This window comes from Polypterus senegalus, chromosome 1 (assembly GCF_016835505.1).
Source record: "Polypterus senegalus isolate Bchr_013 chromosome 1, ASM1683550v1, whole genome shotgun sequence".
Classification (NCBI taxonomy): domain Eukaryota; kingdom Metazoa; phylum Chordata; class Cladistia; order Polypteriformes; family Polypteridae; genus Polypterus; species Polypterus senegalus.
Window position 1 is genome coordinate 15,373,680 of NC_053154.1, and position 21,639 is coordinate 15,395,318.

Genomic DNA, 21,639 nt, shown 5'->3' on the forward strand with positions numbered 1-21,639 from the left:
AGAACATCATAAACTTCATCTTAAAATCGTTTAATTAACCAGTTTCTCAAATCACATTGTAATTAAAGTAGCACGTTAAATGCTTTGTTTTGTATTTGATCTTCTACTCGTATGTGCTCTATGTGTGTGAATCACTACTTGCTTCTTAAACCGGCTCTCTTCCTCCAACTGGACACAGAATCCATTACATTCGTGATATTACAGCTCTCTGAATAACTAAAATACTGAGATGTATACGTGATATCATTTTCATGATGACAGGAGTTAAAGCACATTATTAAACATGTGTTTCACTTCGATGAAATAATTTATTGCAGCAGTACTCAGGGGGCGGCTCTAGGCTTGTGGTGGCACTGGGCAGAGGAAGAATCGGTGGCTCCTTCGCCCACTAATGTCAGTAAGGTAGCTTATGCACGGTGGATGGCTACGTCCGTTGCAGACACTGCATAGCCTCCTCGTGCTCATGACACAAGCATTTAACTTTTGGCGAAATTTGTCGCTGCGTTTTTAGCTGTCTTGTTATTTTCTCTTTCTGTTTTATATTCAATATATATTGGCATAGCCGTCACTGCAGTCAGTGCTTTTCTTTCCCCAAGTAACCGATCGCCATACAATCAGCTCTGTAATAGAAGTTAAGCCATCTGTAAGCTTAGCGCCGATTCTTCAAAACGTTTAAAGAACATTGAAATATCTTCGTAGTACATGTTTAATTATTATATCCTTCACGACACTCCCAGTGAAGAATATAGATTATTTAAATGAAGTTAAAGTTTTATCTGTATAATTTAATAAACATATTTTGCTGCATTTCACCTTAAAAATGATATCGTCATCATATGTAAATACGCGCTTTATAAAGTGGCTCAGGTTGTGCGATATTATAACTGTAGTGTAAGTTTACAGTGGGGTGATTGTACTTATAAGTACAAACAGTTCTACAAGGAGCAATTGATTGAGTGCATTTAAAGTTCTTGGGATGAAACTGATTCTGAACCGCGAGTTCCGTACAGGAAAGGCTTTAAAACGTTTTGCAGTGGCTGAGACAGCGTGTCCTTGAAGCTGTATATCGATAATTCTCTTTCCGATCAGCTGCTGCTGTGATTCACACTCAGATACAGTGATATAAATACTCCGAGTGGTGCAGTGAGAGTAATATGGAAAAAGATGATCCGCTGTGGCAACTCCTAACGGGAGGAGCTGAAAGAAGAAGAAGAAGAAGAAGGTGCAGTGAGAGTAACAACGCTAAAGCAGTTATGGTATTTGGAATACTATGGCTGTTCCCTGGACCATTATATTGTTACAAGTTAATTACAATCAGATGCATTACACTAATAAACAATATGCTGTTAGTTTCCGTGTATTTATAAAGCCGCGTCAGGAAAATAATGAGTAACCACACAGGAACGGTACCATTGCTTTGACGCTGGGTGCCGCCAGTCTGCAAAACCGGCGGAGAACTTGCGTACGACAAGGTATGAGGTACCGTGGAAAATTGCGTGGCTTTACGCCAAGTGTAGGTTTTATACATCGCGATTTGAACATGAAAAAGTTCTTACGCAACATTTCTGTGCGTACGCACCGTTTATACATGAGGCCCCTGATCACTGAGCCACAACGTTTGTCAGTCTCTTCTTCTGCCTTAATGGAATAGCATTGCTCACAGCTAACAAAAGCATCTTCATTCTTGCTAGGTGCCCTTATTGCAATATGAGCGCATTGAATTTCTCTGATTATGTTAAGAGAACTGAGCACTGTTGCAAATTGCATTTAAATGTTGGCAAAATATATCTCTGTGTACCTACACCATACAAAAACTGGATGTAGCTCCTTGGTAGTCACTTGATGGCTACCAGCACAGCAGACATGATGGAGCTGAAAGACTGGCTCAGATACTGTTGACCCGTCGGACAGTTTCCAGAGGGGTGTCAACAGGTAACCAATATAAACTGACAAAAAAACAAAGAAGTTGTCAAGCACAAATACGCAACATGGACCCTCTTAAAGGGGATCTAAATTACAAGCTATACATCATATTGGCTACTTTTGAGGTTTAATAGATTAGTCTCATGAATACAAATTAAAATAACAGCTTGTGACATGAATTACTATGCTTCATTTAGTTGTTTTGGTTGCATTTCCCTGATGATCAAGGATGTCATCATTTCTCACCTTCTCTAAAATATTGCTTATTCTTGGGTCAGAGTTGCCATAAATATACGCACCTTCCCCCATCAACTTTTCTTTTAGAAATTCTAAAGTCTACTCGGGAAGTTGCATATACGCATTTCAAGCTTCTTTTTGTGCAAGTTATATAAATGGGACTTTACCCTCTAAAGCATCCATCCTATGTACCGTGACTTTGGAATGGTGGTCAGAAGAGAACATCTGTGAGCAAGTGGTGTGGCACGTTGACTTATGTGATGGACCAAAATCTACATAGCTGTCAACAACAACAATTTATTTCATTTATTCAAATCAAACAAGAAAAGCCTACATGGGCTTTAATAGGCCCTGGTTTTTGACAGCCCACCAGACTTGATTCTTTAAGACATGAAAAAAACTGGAAGGAAAAAAAATGTAGGAAATCTTGGGAAGGGCACTTCAGAGAGCGACCCTCTTCCATGTAGGATGGGCTAGCAATGGGTGTCAAAAATTGAGGTAAATACAAGACAGATCACAGAGCTAGATGGCCAGTCTGTCACGGCCACCTCAGAAATACAATACAACAGTACAAACTACAGAAAACCCTGGGGTCGGGACTGAGGCCATGGCGAATAAGAGGAAAGACGGATAACAGAACAGCTACTTTAAAAATGATATACAGTAGATTAGTTTAGCGAATAGTTATATTTAGTTTCAAAACAAAACAATATTAACAAAATATAATATAGTATTAACAAAGTTAATTAATTTACGTAAAATATTGCAATGGCCGGCGTAATAAGCAAACACAATTCAGAGGTACTGGAGTTTTCTATGCTTTACTTGGTGTCTTTGTTCCGTAACAAACGGTATCCTGTCTTATATTCCGTTATCTGGGTTACAAAGTACATCTCCAAAACAATCAAAGAAAGTTTTCCCTGCCAGTCGGTTTATCTCCTGCCCCTCACGTTCTGTCTTTCTATCTAACGCAGACTCTCCTGCTTATTGTCTCATGACTCATCCCTCCACCATACCTTCCTTTTTCTCCTAAATTCTCCTGTCACTCATCTCCTAACAGACGTGTCCACCTCTCACAGAGCAGATGCCCTTAACCCAGTCCTATCACTTACAGCATTCATTGCATCATTTCTGCTCCCTAGTAGTACATCATTGACTGAATGCACCTCAAAATATATTAACAAAACATAATAGAACTGAATTTATAAAGAAAATCACAATGCAGAAGGACATTAACATTAATACAGAATCACATTACCATCAGTGGTTTCCATTTTCGACACGTTTTTTAATTTTGTCAGCATCACGCTTTATATTGTTTACTGTTGTTCTTCCTAATCCATAAATTTAAGTGATACTTGAAACACTCTCTCCGTTTCACAAATTTTTGTGACAATTCCAACACCACACCCATACGTTTATAGGCCATAACAGTATATAGTAGATTAACTATAACAAAAAAAAAAGCTACAAAAAGCTATTAAAACTGAAGGTACATCAGCGTTTCTCAACCTTTAAGTATTTGTGACCCGAGTATTTATAACAGTTTTAATCGTACCCCCCTAACTTTTTTTGAAACCCTAATAAAATTTATTATACCTACTTAACTTTTATCGACATTTATCTAACTCTATATTTATTTTTCTAGTATCAGAATGTAGTTTAAGTTAATTTGTTTGGTTTCAATAGATGTATTTTTCATATTTTTGATTCTTGTTTTCTTTTTTTTCACATCTTCGCGCCCCCTTTTTTGTTACTTCAGGTTGAGAACCGGCGAGGTACGTAACTGCCACTGTGATTTCATAATACGGCCTGACTCGTGCTGGGGAAGAAAATGCCAAAAGGGACTCTGCTCTGTTGGACCCTTGAGCAAGGCCCTTAACCTGCAATTGCTGAGCACTTTGAGTAGTGAGAAAAGCGCTATATAAATGCAAAGAATTATTATTATTATTATTATTTAGAACGTCCTGCGGTGGGTTGGCACCCTGCCCAGGATTGGTTCCTGCCTTGTGCCCTGTGTTGGCTGGGATTGGCTCCAGCAGACCCCCGTGACTCTGTGTTCGGATTCAGCGGGCTGGAAGATGGATGGATGGATTATTAAGAACACTACATGCTAGCACAAGGGAGAGTTTTTCCAATGGGCAGAGCTTGCGGTGTACCACATGGCAGTAGTAGGGCAGTAATGGGTAGTGTGGCAGTAGGGGGCGCTAGTGCTCCCTTGAACCCTCAGGGATGACTCCAAACACCTTGTAAAAGTCCAAGACTTCTTTATTCTCTCAGTTAACGTGCACAAAGCACTCTCCACACTATTCATATATTATATCAACACTACCACAATATTCTCTCTTCTCCTCGCCCAGACACTTAGCCATCCTACCTCCCAGCTCAGTTCCGTGTCTGGACTGGCCCATAGTCCTTTTATAGCCCCTGACCCGGAGGCGTTCCTGTCCAATCAGACCACAGTTCCTTATTCCTTCCGGGTCAGGGCAAACAGTCCTTTTCTTCATCCCGGGAGCACATCGTTCCTTCCCGTCACGTGACCGTGACGTACTCCAGGGTTATAGGGCACACAAAAGCCCATGAGCCCCCCTACAGCGACTCCCGGTGGTCCCAAGGTATCCAGCAGGGCTGTGTAAAAACACTACATAGTCCATGAGGCCCTGCTGGAACTCGGGGCACGATCCTGCTGTCGGGAGAGCTCCTCCTGGCGGCCTGGGGGTGAGGGCCGGAGCACGAAGCCGGCAGTCCTCCACAGTAGGCACTGGCATGAGTAATGTTTTTTTTTTTTTGGCCCTGACGATTAACAGAAACCGATGGTTAATCGAGAGACGAATAATCAAGGTTTTACCGTACTTTGTTCTAGCACGGCGCTCCTCATCAAGTGCCGGCGTAGAGTGCGGCAACAGCTCTGAAATAAAAATGGAAGAATTGAATAAGTAGCAGTCACTAAATGCAGAACGAGCACATTTGAGGATGCTGATCTGTTCAAATACATCAAAAACAAAGCAGAAATTAATGAATATAAGTGAAAAACAACAAACTCTGTCCATTTGCTAATAGTAAGACCACACCCAGATTGTAGAAAAGGAGTCAGTGACAAGCCAAACACAGTCAGAGTCCTGGACACCCATTGGTTATTCTAGAGCTGGGTCAATACTGGACTAACCAATCAGATGAAAGGACCCTCCTACCCAATGATTCTGGTGCTCGTTTATCTGAGGTCACTTTTCTTTTGGAATACTTTACCAACAGACATTAGTCAGACTATTACTGTTGAACAATTTAAAAAATTGTTAAAAACCCATTATTTTAAAATGGCTTTTTCGGCACTACGTTTAAGTTGTATGTAGAGAAGTATGTAAGAGTTGTACAGGAAATGTACGAGGGGAGTGTGACAGTGGTGAGGTCTGAGGTAGGAGTGACGGATGCGTTCAAGGTGGATGTGGGATTGCATCAGGGATCGTCTCTGAGTCCTTTCTTATTTGCAATGGTGATGGACAGGTTGACAGACGAGATTAGACAGGAGTCCCCGTGGACTATGATGTTTGCTGATGACATTGTGATCTGTAGTGAGAGTAGGGAGCATGTTGAGAAGACCCTGGAGAAGTGGAGATCTGCTCTAGAGAGGAGAGGAATGAAGGTCAGTAGGAACAAGACAGAATACATGTGTGTGAATGAGAGGGAGGTCAGTGGAATGGTGAGGATGATGCAGGGAGTAGAGTTGATGAAGGTGGATGAGTTTAAATACTCGGGATCAACAGTACAGAGTAATGGGGAGTGTGGAAGAGAGGTGAAGAAGAGAGTGCAGGCAGGGTGGAATAGGTGGAGAAGAGTGTCAGGTGTGATTTGTGACTGACGGATATCAGCAAGAGTGAAAGGGAGGGCCTACAGGACGATAGTGAGATTAGCTATGTTATATGGGCTGGAGATGGTGGCACTGACCAGAAAGCAGGAGACAGAGCTGGAGGTGGCAGAGTTAAAGATGCTAAGATTTGCATTGGGTGTGACGAGGATGTTCAGGATTGGAAATGAGGACATTAGTGGGTCAGCTCAAGTTGGATGGTTGGGAGACAAAGTCAGAGAGGCGAGATTGTGTTGGTTGGTGTGGCAGAGCAAGATGCAGAAGACAGAAAGGTATAGAAGAGGATGATCTACTGTAGCGACACCTAGTGGGAGCAGCCAAAAGAAGAAGAAAAAGATTTAGTTGCATCCCTATTAGTCTATGTGGAGATTGAATTATCATTTTCCTCTGGGTTCGGAAATTCCCTACTAATCTGTACTATTCTCTGCTGTCTTTTCCGGTTCTTCTGCGCCACCACCACTACCTGATCAAGGTACCATGCTGCCCCTTGTGTTTATGGTTTGAATGGTGGCTGTCCCAGATGTCTACATGACCATCATCATCTTCAGTTTCTTCCATGTGAAGCCTGAAAATGATTTTGAACATCTATGTTAGGTAGAATGCGTACTGGGGACTAAGTGGTCTTTTGACCCTGGAACCCCTGCAGATTTTGTTTTTTTCTCCAGCCTAACTGAATTTATTTTTTGTTGTTATTTTTTTTTTTTGTCCTCTTAGCCATTCGATATTATTGCCAATATTGTGTGTTGATGTTTTATATTAACTTCCTTTTATTTCATTTTGTAAAACACTTTGAGCAACACTGTTTGGATCAAAATGTGCTATAGAAATAAATGCAGTTGTTGTTGTTATAGGCAGGCAAATGACTTGACAGTAGAGCAGTGACACCAAGTGCCACCTGAGGGTACCAAAAAGAGAAACAGAATACTGAGAAGTGTCTTCACGAGTGACTCACTGTGTGTCACCTTATCTGCATTAACTGTAAAAACAAAGCAAATGCACTGTATCTTTATGATGGAAAATGGTGTTCTCAATAGACAACAGTGGATTCAGGAAGAATCCAGACCTCTTCACTTTCTGCACACTTGATGATGCTGCAGATTTTATTTTAAATTGATACATTTGTCAATTGTGCTCATCATTCTACACTATGACCCATAATGAGAAATTGAAAGCCGTGCTTCCAGAAAGGTTTACAAATTTATCAAAAAAAAAACAACAAACTGAAATCTCTCACTCCTAGAACTATTCAGACGCTTTGCGGTAGCACTCCAAGCTGTGCCCCTGTGAATTCCATTTGTTTGAATTGTCCTTGAGACGTGTCTAGAACTTGAGTGGAGTCCACCTGTGGCCCATTAAGTTGGTTGGACACCATTTAGAAAGGCACATGCATACCTGTGTATATGAGGTCCACAAGTCAAACCGCTTGTTAGGACAAAAAAACTGAGCCATGAAGTCTAAGGAACTCTCTGTAGAAAACAATAATGGTGAGGCATAGATCATGGTGGGGTGATAAAACCATTTCTAAAGATCTGAGTGTTTCCATGAGCACATGGCCTAAAGAATTGTGTGGAACCACCAAGACTCTTCCTAGAGTTGTCTATCCACCTAAACTGAATAACGTGGTAAGAATGACCTTGGTCAGGTAGGTGAAGATAAACTCAATGGTTACTCTAACAGACCCTCAGAAATCATCTACTGAGATAGGAGAACCAGAGGAAAGGATGACCATCTCAGCAGCACTAAGCCGTTTATGGTACTGGATGGCAGCCAAACAACATTTAAAAGTCTCTGAGAGGTCAGGTAAGGTTGGGGAGCATGCACTGGTATAACGCTTTGCTGCACCCACCATACAACAAAACAGCTTGGGATCCTGGCTGTCAACCCCCCAGGCAGACACGTGGTCCAGCCCCACCAGTCAGAAATGATCCTCTATCTGCCGTAGCCATGTGTCACGTGGGTGTTCCCTTGGCCTGGTCCAGCCACTCAGGTCCTCAACAATAAGGATCCTGTGATCCAGAACAACCTCTGGGAATCGTGCCACATTGCCGTAGTGCCGTAACTGATGCTCCCTCACAATGCAGGTCATATGCCTTATTCAGGACTCTGTGAGCAACACAGTCAAACCAGAGGTACCCAAGGATTCTCTGAAGAGACACAGTACTGAAGGAGTCTAGTCTTCATTTCAGGTCACTGGATAGCATCCATGTCTCACAACTATAGAGCAAAACAGGAAGCTCCAAGACTCTAAAGACTTAGACCTTCTCTGGTCTGATGAGACAAAAGTGGAACTGTGGGCAGAACTCCAAGCATTATGTATGTTAGCTCCTCTCCTGCCTAATACCATCCTTACGGTGAAGCATGGTGGTGGCAGCATCATGCTATAGGGATGCTTCTCAGAAGCTTTAGAAGAATATATTTATCTTACTGGTGATTAATATGTATTCAAAATGAATCATAAGCACGTAAAAGAAATAAGTATTATATTTTATTAAGCACAGGCACTGTAAGAATTTAACTTAAAAGGCTTAGGCCTGTTCTTCTCTATGTGGCAGAATAAGACAGAAACCACCAACATTTTATAGACTGAAGGTCAAGTGTGCACTGCAGGATGGGGAGAGTGATTTCCACTAGTCCAGATAAGAGATATGAACTTGAGGCTGTAAATATTGGTGGCGACAACTGGACCAGTACTAGGTGGGATTAGGCCCTGTCAAGTATATGTGAGGTATGGAAAAGATGCTATGGCCAGTAAACTGGGAAATATTGGTGGAACCAGTTGGAGGCAGGATAGCGGGGAATGGAATGTCAGATGGAATGTTAGGGAGTCAGATGACAGAGACAAATGTGGTGGGAGATAAGAATTGTAATAAAAGTATGGTTTGCCACTCCTTTGGCACGCATTTCACTTGATTTCAGTCCTTGTATAGGGTGGTCCAGATCTAATTATGCAATTTTCATTACGGTATAACTTATTCAGTTTATTACATATAAAATCACCCGAAAAATCCCGGACCATCTAGAAGTGTGCAAACTAACAATATGAAGAATCGCCTTTGTGCCGAAATGGAATCATCCCCACATAAATCAGTCATCCAGATGATCTGGATCTGCATAATTAGATCTGGACCACACTGTATGAATCACGCAATAAAAGCCTTCCTGAGACTCCATGTTCCTTCTTGTGAAAAGTCAGGCTGCCGTGATCTCTGCCACAACAAGCAGGGATGGGGAGACTGGTCAGAATTGAGGGAGGGACGAACACAGCCAAAAGCAGAGAGGTTCCTGAAGAAAACCTTCTCCAGAGTGCACGTCACCTGAGACTGGGGCAGCGTTTCACCTTTCAGTATGGCGATGACCTGATGCATATTGCCAAGGCACTGCTGACTTAAGGCAAGACCTAGACTCCATAGATTGTCTGTGGAGACACCAGAAGATGGCAATTTACAGATGGGTGGGTTTTCAAGGAAGCATGGGATTAACTATCCAAATCTCGGTGTGCAAAGCTTGTGGAGTCGTACCCCAGAAGACTCAAAGCTGGAATTGTTGGCAAATGATCTTCAATGAAATACTAAGGGTCTGAATTTCTGATTTCATTTTTCGCTTTTAATTAAATTTGCAAACCTTTCCGAATACATGTTTTAACTTTGTCATTACTGAGTGTATTGTTGAGGTTATTGAGTGTAGATTGATGGGCAAAAATGGCAAATGTATGCATTAAAAATTAAATGAAATAAAGAATGCAGAAGTGAAGGGGGTCTTAAGACTTTCTGAATCCCCTGAAATACGAGGGGGAGTCTAGCTCTAGCTAAAGTTAGAAAATGGGATTTATTCAAAAATTGAACGAACCTTAACAAAACTGCTCATGTCATTTCTTAATGTAGTCTCCGCCCTTGTCAGTGCACTTGCATCACATGCCTGGCAGTACCAGCAGAATAAAAGGTTTTGTCTCATCCTCACGGGAACTCACACACCACTTTCTTCATGTCGCCATCTGTCTTGAATTGACGACCACCCAGATGTTTTTTTAGCGGTCCAAAAAGATGGAAATCACACCACGATGCCAAATATGGCGAATCAGGAGGACGTGGCGATACCTCAAACTTCAGTTTCTCCAGACAAACCTTGGTGTTCTTAGTAGTGTTTGTGTCATTGTCTGGCAGCAAAAGGACTCCTTGAGACAGCCGTCCCCGCCACTTGGATCGAATAGCAGGCTTCGTGTTGGTCTCCAGCAAGTCACAGGAACTTGCACTAGTGACTGGAGTACCCCTCGGCATGAAGTGTTCGACGATAACTCTGGTGCATGAGTGGTTGAGAGAACAAAGAAAAACCTTTTATTCTGCGGGCACTGCCAGGCAGGTGGCGCAAGTGCATTGAGAAGGGTGGCAACGACACTGAAAAATGACAGCATCAGTATTGTTAAGGTTTCTTCCATTTTCTGATAAATCCCATTTTCTAACTTTAGCTTGTCTCCCCCTCGTATTAAGGCTAATTGTGTCTTTTTAAATACAGCACAGCCACCCCAGTTAGAACTGAATGCTCGCCCTCATCTCCCAAGCCTCTTGTTAAGTCATTAAGGTGTGGGCATTAAACTGCATGACTGCTTTTTCTGCTATCAGCACCGACTCTCTGTGTGTCATGCCAACTGCACTAATTGTGAAAATTGTCAAGTGCATTGGGAAGAGAGAGAGAGAGAGAGAGAGAGAGAGAGAGAGAAAACCATCAGCTCAGTTGTGATCACGTGACAGTCAGCAGACAAAGTGTATACGTAACTACTTGTATTGCAAGACCTCGCTCGTTTATCAAGTTAAAATTTATTAAAAATTTTAACTCATCTTGCAAAACACTCGCAAACCAAGTTACTCGCAATCCAAGGTTTTACTGAATATTCATTTTGAACTTACTTGGAAATTCATTTTAGTTTTAGTTTTCTTTCATTGTGCATTTTTAGTTTTTATTTCACAAAGACATTTGTATTTTGTTTTTATATCTATTAGTTTCAGTTTTAGTTTCCATAATTATGGTATGGTTAAAGAGCTACTATGGAGTTTAGTTTTGTGTCACAATCAGACAGAACTGTACACTTAGTGGGTTTAGGTATGAGTTTAATGCTAGTGGCAGCTTACTACACTACAAGGTTTACTATCTGGTTTTGTTTTTGTCTGATAAAAATAAGCATAATCAAAACCAGATACTGAATATGAACAATGTAATACAATTTTAAAATTTTTTAAATATCTTCCATGTCATTTGTGCTGAACAAATGTGTGCTGACTGCTGGCACGTTTCATCTTTTCCTTTTCTTGCTCAGAATGGGCTACTTTGTGATGAAATTTAGGTGAATTTTAAAGTTTGAGGGATTTTTACTCTAAATGTCTACAGCACACAACATATCCTACTCCAAGACAACAGCTAACAAGCTGCCATTTATGAACAGACTGAAATTCTGTAAGGGATTACTGTATATACTCGCGGATAAGTCAGGGCTAGATTTTACTGTATAATTTCCTGTGTTTTATAATTTTGCGGAAAACTCAGACTATTGGTCCAATAGATTATGATATGCTAACGCCCACCTGAGAGAGTAACCACGGAGCACACGGCCTTTTTTTGTATGTGGGTGCAGCAATGCGCTGTATCAGTGTGTGCTCCTAACCTCTATCTCTGCCTCTGTTGTGCCTACGTGACCACACGGTGATACCCGAACTATTCCAAAGTGATGTTTGCACTGATTTGTGATTACACCTTTATCGTAAGAGCATCCCTTATCTACGATGGAGTGTTCGATCAGAAGAAAATGTGAAGCTGGTTTTAAATTAAACATCATTGAAGTAGCGAAAGAAATTGGTAACTGTGCTGCTGCAACAAAATTAAATGCGTCTGAGAAACTGATGAGAGATTGGAGGAGACAAGAAGATGTAAAAAAAAAATGTGTTGCATTTTTGAACGGCCGTATAAGTTGGGGTCTGATTTTACAATAGATTTTTCGGGTTTCAAGACCCGACTTATAGGTGAGTATATACGGGTATCTCTATCTAATACAGTAAACGGTAGCTTTGAAAGTTGCCGAGCACATTCAAACCAAAATCATCACTTGTTATGCTTCACTAACACTTGAACCAGAATCTATCATCTTTCCACTATTAGCTCCTGAACAACTATCATTATTATCCCACAAGTAAATGGCTTTCTTTGTCACACGCTTTATGTGCCTGTATTCAGCTCGCTATGTCACCGCAAATGCGGTGTGAACACCTGCCCTCTGTCACCAGCTGCCATTTGCTGGATGAATATATGCGGGCGGCTATTTATTCAAAAAACAAATATGTAATTATTAATAATACACTTTGATTAATTTCGGTACCTCTGCAGCTCAGGTCAGCCCATCTGTAAGTACGGTTGTTACAAAAACTAAAAAACATTTTTGACCAAATTATTATTTTATTTCAGTTAGTCTTTTCAGCTAGTTTTGTTTAGTTTTAATATTTTATTTCAGTTGACAAAAATGTTTTTTGTTTATTAATAGTTTCAGTTTTGATATTAGTTTTCGTTAACCATGGTAAACTTGGAGCAGACCTGCGGATATTTCACAGTGTGCTTGTGACCAGGCACCATAGATAGATAGAGTTAAAGGCACTATATAATAGATAGATAGATAGATAGATAGATAGATAGATAGATAGATAGATAGATAGATAGATAGATAGATAGATAGATAGATAGATATACAGAGTGAAAGGTACTATATAATAGATAGATAGATAGATAGATAGATAGATAGATAGATAGATAGATAGATAGATAGATCGAGTGAAAGGCACTATATAATAGATAGATAGATAGATAGATAGATAGATAGATAGATAGATAGATAAATATGTGAAAGGCACTATATGATAGATAGATAGATAGATAGATAGATAGATAGATAGATAGATAGATAGATAGATAGATAGATAGATAGATAGATAGATAGATAGATAGATAGATCTCCAGTTACAAGATGATGACGTCTATCTCCCATCATCCATTTCATCATTTCTGTTCAATTTCCTGTCCCCCTGTATAAATGTTCCCCCATTGATTGTTACTTTGTCCGTTGTGACCATTTGTTGTACTGTGGAGACATTACTCATTTTTTGTTGCAGTAAACCGGGGCGGAAACCCCAAAAGTTTATACTGTTTCATTTGCTTTCCGTCACAGATTGGCGTAGTCGGCAGGATAGAAGCCCGAAGATGACAGAAGGGCAGGACATAATTGTGGTGTTAAATACCCTGGTGACTGAACTCCAGGTGTCAAGCTGGACCAGGCCAACACACAGAGGGAGCTTGCACAGACGAGACGACGATTGGCGGCCGCTGAAGCTCACACGGCCTCCACCTCCCAGATTGTTCCCCTTACAGAGACCGATGATATAGAAGCCTATCTGACCGTGTTCGAGAGAACTGCGGCCAGAAACCATTGGCCATGGGCAGAGTAGGCGTCCATCTTGTCTCCCTACCTGAAGGGTCCAGCGCAGCGGGCCTACCACAACCTCCCTGAGGAGAAAGCCATCCAATACGACCTCCTGCGAGCCGAGCTATACAAACGCTACGGCATTACCTCCGGCCAGCAGGCGAGGTTATTATGGCACTGGCGGTTCAACCCTGAGCTTCCCACTAGGGCCCAGGCGTTCGAGTTCTGGGGCAAACTTGGCCGATGGCTACGGCCAGATGTTAATCAAGCTCGCCAGGTGGTTGAGCAAGTAGCCTGTGAGGAATTAGTACACGCCATGCCGGACTACCTCGGCCAGCAGGTCCGGAGACATCCCTTTCGCGATATGAACAGGCTCCTGGAGGTCTTGGAGCGACAACTGGTGGTTAACCAACTCGGGGGTCTGAGAAGCCTACTCGCATGGCCCGACTGGGATGGGTTGCCACACAGGAACCCTCCCGTCATGCTGTCCTCACGGAGCTGCCAGTGAAGACCAAAGACCGGGTGCTCACCTCGCCGCGCTGTTTCAAGTGTGGCGCGGTGGGAAACTTTCTTCCCACCTGTCCCCTCAATGCAGAAACGATGGACTGTAGCTATGCAAGAGGAGAGAGTACTGTGCGCCATCAAACCCTCTGGCACTTACAAATACGGAAATGGTGTTGGTGAATGGGCACTCGGTGATGGCTTTGTTTGATTTCGGGAGCAATATCACCATTGTTGCTCACCGTTATGTTTTACCACGACAATGGCTTGCTAAAAGGTTTAATATAACATGTGTGCATGGAAAAACTAGATCATATAAGTCCGCAAGGTGTTATATAACATGGAGGGGGAGTCCGAAACAGCTTTTGGTTGCAGTGTTGCATGAACCCCCCTTTCTGGTTATATTGGGACAAGATTGGTCTAAAATTAACTGTGGTAAAACTATCACCACTCCCGTACACAAGCTGGGTCTACTTATGAATGGTCAGGGGACCCTCCCAACTGCTCCCACGCCGTGCTCATCGGCAACTGATGACATGGGCGGCCCGGGGGGACACCTTTCATGGACGGACACCAATCCAGAAGTATGACCAGGTGAGGTTACGTCTCGGGAGGATACCGCTCCGGACTTAGGCCCTGATGTATTTCAATTTTGCTTCACACCGGCATCATTTAAAAGAGAACAGTGGAATGACAATTCCCTGAAGTTTGCCCGGAATGCTGTTGTATCCGCAGATGACCTGGTGTCATTAGATTCCACACCACCGGGACCCTACTTTGTCCTAGAAAATGATTTGTTATATCAAGTTGCGGAACACAAAGGCGAGGTACGGAAGTTGTTGTCAGTGCCACGGACCTACCGGCAGGAGGTCTGCGACCTAGCACATGCCCACATTTTAGGCGCCCACCTTGGGGCCGAAAAAACGTTGGAGAGAATTAAACTCCGCTTTTATTGGCCCGGGATCAATGAAGAAGTCCGCTGTTTCTGTCAGTCTTGTCCAGTCTGTCAGTTACGCCAGATTCCCAGGAGGGACCGAGCTCCTCTAATCCCGATTCCCCTTATTGATGTGCCCTTTGAACGGATCAGAGTCGATCTCGATGGACCCCTAGAGCCTTCGGCCAGAGGCCATAAATATATATTGGTCATGGTGGATTATGCAACACGGTATCCTGAAGCAGTTCCCTTGAGAGCTGCTAATACAAAAAGTATTGCATGGGAATTAGTAGGATTATTTTCCTGAGTGGGTATACCTAAAGAAATCCTCACAGATCAAGGTACACCCTTTACCTCGGATACGTTCAGGGAGGTGGCCAAGTTACTCCATATTAAGCATCTTAAATCGTCTGTTTATCACCCTCAGGCAGGCTGGTTGGTGGAAAGATTTAACCAAACCCTTAAACAGATTCTCCGTAAGGTAGTCAATATGGACAGAAGGAATTGGGACCAGCTCCTGCCTTTAGTGCTTTTTGCGTATCGGGAGGTAACTCAAGCCTCCTCGGGGTTTTCCTCATTTGAACTTTTATATGGGCACCAGCCCCAGGGCATTTTGGATTTACTAAAAGAAGGTTGGAAGGGGGAGGCACTTCCCAACACAAGTCTATTAGAATACAGTATATCGCACAATTACGCAATCGATTAGACAAAATCAGACCTATATTAAAAGATCACATGTCTCGGGATCAAGAAGTGCAGGCCCGGAATTATAATAGGAATTCCTCCCTTTGCGAATTTCAGCCGGGAGATCGTGTACTGGTGCTCATGCCCACCTCCCACTCCAAACTGCTTGCCCATTGACAAACTTGGCCGATGGCTACGGCCAAATGTTAATCAAGCTCGCCAGGTGGTTGAGCAAATAGCCTGTGAGGCATTAGTACACGCCAGATATAGATAGATATAGATATATAGATATCTATCCAATATAGATAGATAGATAGATAGATAGATAGATAGATAGATAGATAGATAGATAGATAGATAGATAGATAGATAGATAGATAGATAGATATGAAAGGCAGTATATGGCAGGGCCCGTATGAGGTTAAAGAAAGAAAAGGACTCGTCGACTATTTGGTTAGCCAACCGAATCATCAACCGACCGAGAGGGTGCATAACGTGAACTTGTTAAAGTTGTGGAAGAACAGAGAGGAACAACCTCCTTCTGAACCCACCCTTTCTCTTTTCTTCCAAAACATATCACTTAACCTCGGCAACAATTTGACATCCCCCCAACGGCAGGAGCTTGAAAGAGTAATTCTGTCTGTCCCGGAAGTGGTCAGCGAAGCACCAGGTCGGACTGTGCTGATTCAGCACGATATTGTGACAGACCCGGGAGTGGTTAACCAGAAAAGACCATACTGCCTCCTGGAGGCAAAGAGGGCTGAGCGGATGCTGGACCTGGACATTATCGAAGAAAGTCATAGCCCGTGGTCTAGTCCCATTATCCTGGTGTCCAAACCGGATGGTTCTTGGAGATCTTGCAATGACTTCCGACGTCTTAATCAGGTCGCTAAATTCGATGCCTATCCCATGCCCCGAGTCGACGAGCTCCTCGAGAAGTTGGGAACGGCCTGGTATTTGACTACACTTGACATGATCAAAGGGTACTGGCAAATTCCCTTAACGGCATCTGCTAAAGAGAAAACTGCTTTCAGTACCCCTAGTGGACACGAGCAATACAAGGTTCTCCCATTCAGGCTGCACGGGGCACCGGCAACTTTTCAACGTCTGGTAGATAGAATGCTAAGGCCCCACCAATCCTATTGTGCTGCCTACCTCGATGACGTTGTGATTTTTTCCGGCACCTGGGAGGAGCATGTATTACAGGTTTACGCTGTCCTCCTGACATTAGCGAAAGCCAGCTTACGTATCAACCCCCAGAAATGCTTCTTTGGGTTGACTGAAGCCAGATATTTATTTAGGCTACTTGGTAGGAGGGGGGATGGTGAAACCACAGCGCTCGAAAATAAAAGTAATCTTGGAATGGTCCCGTCCAATACTCAAAAAACAGGTGCAAGCTTTCTTGGGGTTAGTGAGTTACTACCGCCGGTTTGTACCTCATTTCTCTGAGAGGGGAGCACCCTTGACATGTTTGACAAAGAAGAAGGCCCCTTTACACGTGGTGTGGAGTGAAGCCGCGGAACAAGCATTTAGTGACTTAAAACTGGCCCTCACTTCGGCACCTATTTTAAGAACGCCTAACTTTTCCCTTCCTTTTCTCCTCCAGACCGATGCTTTGGACACAGGCCTCGGTGCTGTGTTGAGCCAAAGTATCGACGGTGTCGAACACCCCGTGATGTACCTGAGCTGAAAACTGTTAGACCGGGAGATGAGGTATGCGGCGGTACTATCTGCTGGGTCGGGAATTCACCCTGGCAACAGACCAAGCCACCCTCCAGTGGATAGCCCTTCATAGAGACTCGAATCCCAGAGTTACCAGGTGGTTTTTGGACCAGCAGCCGTATAAGTTCACCGTCTCTTATCATCGAGGTAACCTTCAGGCCAATTCGGATCCACTCTCATGGGCTCACAACCTCTTGGTTTGGTCCGCCCGTCCTAGTTGGTCTGGGCTAGAGGGGGGATTCATGTCACGCACAAGCGCATGGGGAGCAATTTAAAGACTCAGAACTCATGGCAACAACCCATGCCGAGGGACAGAGGCCTTTCTCTTTTTATCTCATCAGCCAGAACAAGGACTCGCCGCCGAAATAAAGCACGATGTAAATAAAAGACGCCATACTTCTGGGTTCCTGTCTGCACTCCAGTTACGAGATGCTGACGTCTATCTCCCATCATCCATTTCATCATTTCTGTTCAATTTCCTGTCCCCCTGTATAAGTGTTCCCCCATTTGATTGTTACTTTGTCCATTGTGACCATTTGTTCTACTGTGCAGACATTACTTATTTTTTGTTGCAGTAAACCGGAGCAGAAAAGTTTATACTGTTTCATTTGCTTCTTTCACAATAGATAGATAGATAAATAGATATGAAAGGCAGTATATGATAGAAAGATAGATAAATAGATAGATATGAAAGGCACTATATAACAGATAGATAGATAGATAGATAGATAGATAGATAGATAGATAGATAGATAGATAGATAGATAGATAGATAGATAGATAGACTTTATTTGTCTCCAAAGGGAAATTAAAACTTTGCAGAAACTCCAGAGAGAGAGAGAGAGAGAGACAGAAAATCTTTCTATAAATAGATGAATAATATAGAAAAAACAAACCGTCTAGTGTGGATGCCGCAGAGCTGCTGTTGTCAATATCAGGCTTGTAGGTGGCAGTAAGCCCGGGTTCTCAGTTATCATCCAATAACATGTCAGCGTTACCTGGGGGGCTCCTTCATAGGCCCCCACTTTATGCCAGTAGTGAACTAAGGAACACAAAGCGGCAGCCAGTCAGAGCATCACTTCAAACATGACAGTAAATGAGGGCTCAAGTGAAGGTACCCTTTCGAGGGGCCTTTGTGTTCAGTTCATTCTTTCCCCTGCCCATCCTCATCCTCTCCCGGACATTTGTTACTATGAGCCAAAAATGTTAGGGTTGACATTTTCATGTCTGAACAGCTTTGTTGCCTGGCTCATGATTTGTGACCTATTTGGAAGGATTTGTTTGCGTTCTCTAGGTTAGCGTTTCCTGTGACAACAGTGACATCTATGGACACAAAAGAAAAAGACAGGGAATTTGTTTTTTTTGTTCCTGACAGATAGAATATAACTGGATTGCTCAAAAATACTGGTAATGAATATTCAAAGTGCATGAATAAAATGTATATTTATGTATGAAAATTTTACATGCTTGATTGTATACTATGTTCATTTCTTGAAATAAAATTAATAAAAATAATATTAAAAAATGTAAACATACAGAGATAGAACATAATAAACCATTTTAAAAAATCACAAAAAAATATTTTAAAATATAAAAATAAATAGCAAAAAAAAAAAAAAAATCACAAATATGAATGTATGACCCCTGAGAGGTGGCAGGTCTGCTTGCTCCCTCTCCTCTTTCTCCCTTGCTACTCACCTTACTCTGAATGCTAAGCTCATCTGCTTAGTGACCACAAAAAGCTTCCTTCAGGATCTTCTTCTGGTCCATCGGCCTGAATCAGGTCCGGGATGTGAATATGTGAATATAATGAATTGTCAATGTTATATATATATATATATATATTAATAAATGGATAAGCGTCTGTGTGTCTGTCTGGGTACTATGTCTGTTTCATTCCAACAGATGACACATTATAAACATCTATATATATAATTCACTAAGGCAAGACACCCATTGAAAGACAAGACAACCATGGAAAGCACGCTGGAAGGGGCGTGGATTCACTTATGGCGCACACAGGAAGAAGCCACGCCCACCAACTACAAGACCTTTGGATATGACGGCAACTCGCAGGGCCACGCCCACCAACTCGGACGCAAGGACACAGAAAAAATGGCGTCATTTATATTCGTCTGTCATAGAGGCCACATGCAGGTCAGGTTAATGTCATGTACCTCCGAGCTACGTTGACTGTTCATAGAGACATGTTTCTCGCGGAGGTGAATTGCCATATGCAGCGTGTAAAAACGGTTTGCAAGGGGTATCCCATGGGATCCTTAAAACAATCCTTTACAACTGAGGTTAAAGCACAATGAAGTAAGCAGTCTTTAAAAACCGAGTTTTTGGTTACGACGCACGACCGCGTGCACCATAGCAAACTGTTTTAAAACACGCTACATACAGCAATTCGCATCTGCGACAAACATGTGTCTTCTTAGATGCTCCTGCACTTTGTTCACACCCCCGTCCCATCTCGCTACTACCGTGGTCGGGTGTCTTGGTGGATTATATATAGAAATGCAGCGAAAACCGCACAGAGCAATGAAAAGTCTAGAGTTCCATCTTTTCATTCTCTTTCTGTTGTATCCTCAAACCCTCCCTTTTTAGACAACTGTGTCTTTCCAGAAGTGTTCAACCATCAATACATAATTATGAGGCGTTTGTTATGCCGCGGGTTCACTATTGTGTTGTATTTTGCTCTCTCCAGAGTTCCATCTTTTCATTCACTTACTGTTGTATTCTCACACCAACCTGTTTAAGACAACCGTGTCTTTCCAGAAGTGTTTAGCATTCAATAAATGATTATGCATGACATTGAGCGTGTGTCTACCCAGCGCAGAGGGGTGTGGGTAAGCCGTTGAACCCCATTCGGGCTGCAAACCATGGAATTCCCACTAAGTGCGACTCATACGCTTCCACTGCTTGCATCCCAACCCTTTGTGCACACCCCCCTCCCACCTCGCTACTACCATGGTTGGGTGTCTTGGTGGATTATATATAGAAAAGCAGCCAACGACTCAAGTGATGAGTTGGAGGTGGGCACCCGAGCGGACAGTACATACTGAATGAGAATTCAGCAGACTAGCATGACGGAGGGAGCTGAATGGACGTCCTTCTCCTTTCCTCCCATTCCACACTCTGCGCCCTGCACCCCCATCCCTCCGTCTGGCAAGAGAAGGCGCGATTGCGGTCCGCCAGTTTTCAGTCACGGACGATTGTGTGTTGGTTCGTTCCGTGCATTGTTACAATGTTGCTTTTCTTGCTGGAGCATGCATCGTATCACATGAAGTATAAACCCGGCCTTAGCGGTAATATACAAAAAAAGAAATATGTTGTGGACACTAGTGGGCGCTCGAGCTCCCCCAAACCCAACACAACAGACACAGAGCACAAGTACCAAAGAGTCTTTTAATTATTTGGGAAACACATTACAAAGCGTTTCCCACCACCACAGCCACAAGTACATGAAAACAGCACATTCTTCCTTCTTTTTCTCTCTCTCTCTCTCTCTGTCTCTTGGTCTTTGCCTTCTTCTCCACTCCTCCCAGCAAGCTTTGTCCACCTTCCCTCCAACTCTGGCTCCTCCCTGTGAGTTCGGCCAACCCAGAAGTGCTTACAGACCACATGGGCAGAAGAGCAGAAGAACGTCCGAGTATGGTGGAAATCCCATGCCATATGGCTCCTCAGCCTGTGCAACACCCCTCTGGCGGTACCCACAGTGCCCAACAGGGCTGTGGTAAAGATCTCCATGATACCCGTTGGGAATCCAGAGAACCACTGTGACCATGTAGTGTTCTGAGAGAGGCAGTGTCCTAAATAACTTGACTTCCCTCATTCTTCCATCTCTTGTGCATCCCGGCCGGTTTGGGCCGCCTTACCGTGCCTTACAATGTATAATTTTGTTCTTTATTTCGCCTTATACAATTTCTTGTATTAGGAACTTGTTAGTTTTTGCATACCCCTTGGGGTCAGAGCTGCGCCCCTGGAGCAATTACAGGTTAAGGGTCTTGCTCAAGGGCCCAGCAGAGTAGGACCTCTTTTGGCAGTAATGGAGATTCGAACCGGCAACCTTCTGGATACCAGTGCAGATCCTCAGCCTCAGAGCCACCACTCTGCCCTAAATAATTGTTGCAGTACATCTGAAGGTTGTAACCTATTAGTTGTTCCCTGACAATGGCCCATTTGTAATATTCCAAAATGTCCTCTTTATCAGTTTTTGCTAACCTAAACTTTAAATTTAAACCTCTTTTCACCATTTTAGGTCATTCATTGCATTTCAACTGATTCAATTTCAAGAAAAATTGGGTACACTGAGGTGTT